We start from the raw sequence: 4,303 nt of genomic DNA, 5'->3' as shown, positions 1-4,303 counted from the left end.
AGTTACGGCCCCAGAACTCCATGGGACAGGGAGCTCTCCGTGACCACTCATTCTACAGATGGGGAGACCGAGACCCACTGAGGGCAGAGGGCAAGGATGGAGCCCTGGGTCAGTGGGGTCTGCTCACCCGTGGACCCACCCCAGAGGAGTTTCCCATCCTCATCTTGTCCCTCTGGCCTCAGTGTTCTCATATGCAAAATGGGAGTTTTAAGGAGGAAAGAGAGCAAGACTACGACTTGGAATTTATTGAGCTACTGCTTTGTGCCATGCCCATGTTGAGCCCTCATTGGTAAGAATGAAGAAAAGACCCAATGACCTAAGTGAAGATGGTTTCAGGACATCCACTCTGGGCCAGCCCACCCTCATTTATAGACCCCCTGCCACCCACTGGGTGAGTTGCTTTCTGCTCTGGACCTCAGTTCCTCATCTGTAAAGATGGGGTAATAATAGTGGCTACTCTATAGGGTGACGGGGCCACTAAACAAGATTGAATCCATTAAAGTGATTTTAACTCACTTGAATCTGAAATCTCAATAAGTTAAATATTCTTATTTATTTATTGAGTACCTACTGTATATGAGGGATAGTACTTGGACCTTTTTTACTAGAATTACTACTAATTCTAATATTGATGCTAATAATATGCTGACGCCAATACCAATTCTAATTACTAATACTAATTCTAATATTGATACTAGCACTAATACTAATTTTAATAATATAGTAATACTAATGCTAATTCCAATTTAGCAGTAATACTATTGTTAATACTATTTCTAAAACTAATGATTATTATTCATCCTAATTCTACCAACAATAATGATAATAATGCTGATTTGGATACTTTTCTTAGCATTAATATAACAACAACAGCAACAATGCTTGCCAAGCCACCCCAGGCACTGTGCTAAGTGCTCTCCCTGCATCATAGTATCTATCCCATTCTCTTCAGGTCCTGTGTGTAAGGGCATATAATTGCCTCCGTCTTCCAGACTGGAGTAGGCACAGAGAAATGAAGATGTTCATCCAAGCCCTAGGTTCTTGTCTCAGTTCTGACACTGATTTGCTCATAATTCCTGGGCAAGCCACACTCTGAACCCAGTTCCTTCACCTGGAAAATGGGCGCAAATCATAGAATCCCCATCAAATATTGTTGAGATGCCACATTGAACAGGGCCTGCCTGGCACACCATAAATGGTGAGCTCTGTAAAGGTAACTCTCCTCAATGTTAGTATTACTAGAAACAGCAGTTGCAGGGTAGGGGAAGAGGTAGGGAAATCTGTCTTCCAGGGGAAGGGCAGGCTGGTGGCACATCTCACACAAGGATTTGGCCGCTAGACTCATGGCCCATTTCTTCATAACTGGAGGGAGAAAGGGCTCAGGAAGGGAGGTGAAGGGTGGGGAATGGGGGCCTCAGAGCCCTGCCTCCATCAAGAGCTAGAAACTCTAAGGCTCTGAGGCCAGGCCTCACCCTATTCCCTCCCCCATCCCTGTGGCGGGGGCACAGGCCCAGAAGTCTGCGGCTACAGTTCAGCCAGCAGGGAGGCAGCTGGGAGTGGGCAGATAAGGGAATCAGTGGGGCCAGGCAAGGCTTTGGGGGAGACCCACGAGGGCAGGGCGGGAGGTGGGGGTGAGGGTGGGGGTGGAGTGTCCCAGCCAAGCATCCACTTTGTCAGACCGCCATTTGAGACCAGCCCCAACGTCCTCTCTTCCTTGAAGTCTTCCCTGACTGGTTCCTTCTCTCTTGGCATCTTTCAGGGTTCTAGAGCTTGGTGCCAGCCCATGGCATTTGGACTATTCATGCCTCTTACAGATTGTGGAGTCCACCAGGACGGGGACAGAACCCCGCCTTATTTACTTCAGATACGTTTAAAAAGGAACAATATTACAGTACAGTTGAAGTCCTTGCGCCAATTCCATCTCCCTTTCTCCTTCCACTGCCTGGAGTTTGGTATTTATCTTCCTCATGGTGCTTTTTATTCCATTCGTACATATGTATAAACAATATAGGATACTGGGGCTTGGGGGCTTGTTTTTGAACTTCATATAAATGGAATCATACAGTATGTGCTTCTTTTGCTCAGCATAGTGGCTGTGACGTTCATCCAGATTGTTGTGTGTATCCATAGTTCATTCTTTTTTATTAAGATGTAATTCACATACCATAAAATTCACCCTTTTAAAGTATACATATCAGTGATTAGTCTGTTCACATACAGTTGTGCAGTTATCAACACTATCAATTCTAGAACACTTTGATCACCCCCAAAAGAAGCCCTGTACCCATTAGCAGTTATTTCCCATTCCATTTCTGCTTCCCCCAAGTCCCTGGCAATACTAATCTAATTTCTGTCATGGATGTGCCTGTTCTGGACATTTCATATAAATGGAATCATACAATATGAGGAACAGAATTACAGGTAATTCTGTTTAACTTTTTGAGGAACTACAAAAGTGTTCTCCACTGAAGCTGTAGGAGGGCTCCAATTTATCCACATCCTTTCCAACACGTGATATTGTCCTGCTTTCTAAAAAATATATTTTTATTGATTTCAGAGAAGAAGGGAGAGGGAGAGAGAGAGAGAGAAACATCAATGATAAGAGAGAATAATTGATCGGCTGCCTCCTGTACCCCCCCTACTGAGGATCGAGCCCACAACCCAGGCATGTGCCCTTGGCCAGAATCGAATCTGGGACCCTTCAGTCCACAGGCCAGTGATCTATCCACTGAGCCAAACCAGCTAGGGCTTGTTCTGCTTTTTTATTCTAGCCATCTTAACAGGTGTGATGTACTATTTTATTGTAGTTTTTTGTTTTTAAAATATATTTTTATTGACTTCAGAGAGGAAGGGAGAGGGAGAGAGAGAAACATCAATGATGAAAGAGAATCATCAATTGGCTGCCTCCTGCACACTCCCTACTGGGGATTGAGCCAGCAACCTGCACTTGCTCGACACTCAACCACTGAGCCACACCGGCGGGACTCAATGTAGTTTTGATTTGCATTTTCCTCATGACTTATGATGTTGAGCTCTTTTTCATGTGGTTGTTCACCATTTACACATCTTCCTTAGAGAAATGTCTGTTCAAATTATTTGCCCATTTTTAATTGGGTTATTTGTCTTTCTATTGTTGAGTTCTAAGAGTTCTTTGTATATTTTGGATGCTAGACTCTTATGGATATGTGATTTGCAAGTATTTTTTCCTGTTCGTGGATTGACTTTTCATTTTCTTGAGAGTTACATTTGAAGCACAAAAGTTTTTAGTTTTAACAAAGCTCAATTTATTTACATTTTCTTTGGTTGCTTATGTTTTAGGTGTCATATTTAAGAAACCATTGCCTAATGCAAGGTCACAAAGATTTATGCCTAAGTTTTCTTATAAGAGTTTTATAGTTTTAGGTCTTTGATTCACTTTTTAAAATTTTATTTTTTCATATGTTTATTTTCTTTAAAAAATTTAAATATATTTTTATTGATTTCAGAGAGGAAGAGAGAGGAAAAGAGATAGAAACATTAATGATGAGAAAGAATCATTGATTGGCTGCCTTCTGCACGCCTCCTACTGGGGACTGAGCCCACAATGGGCATGTGCCCTGAATCGAACTGTGACCTCCTCACCACTGAGCCAGACTGGCTAGGCCTTTGATTAATTTTGAGTTAATTTTTGTATCTGGTGTGAGTAGGGAATCCAAATTCATTCTTTTGTTTATGGATAGCCAGCTGTCCCAGCACCATTTGTTGAAAACACTATTTTTTTTCTCCATTGGCTTGCCTTGGCATACTTGTCAAACATCAATTGCCCATATATATTATTTCTGACTCTCAATTCTATTCTATTGATCTATATTGTCTATTTTTATGCCAGTACCACTCTTGATTACTATAGATATGTAGTAAGTTTTTAAATTGGGACGTGTGAGTCCTCCAACTGTGTTTTTCTTTTTCAAGACTGTTGTAGCTGGCCAGTGGCTCAGTTGGCTGGGCTTAGTCCCATGCACCAGGAGGTTGCTGGTTAGATTTCATCAGGGCACATGCCCAGGTTGTGGGCTTGAGCCCCAGTAGGAGGCATGCAGGAGGCAGCCGATTGATGTTTCTCATCAATGTTTCTATCTCTCTCTTCCTCCCCCTTCCTCTCTCTGAAATCAATAAAAACATTAAAAAAAATAAGATTGTTGTAACCATTCTGGGTCCCTAGCATTTCCACATGAATTTTAGGATTAGTTTTTCAATTTCTGCAAAGAAGCAAGATGGGATTCTGATAGGGATTGCATGAAATCTGTAGATCAACTGGGGGAGTATT

The sequence above is a fragment of the Myotis lucifugus genome, unplaced genomic scaffold (genome assembly GCF_000147115.1).
Source record: "Myotis lucifugus unplaced genomic scaffold, Myoluc2.0 scaffold_196, whole genome shotgun sequence".
NCBI lineage: Eukaryota > Metazoa > Chordata > Mammalia > Chiroptera > Vespertilionidae > Myotis > Myotis lucifugus.
This window is presented reverse-complemented; position numbering follows the sequence as displayed.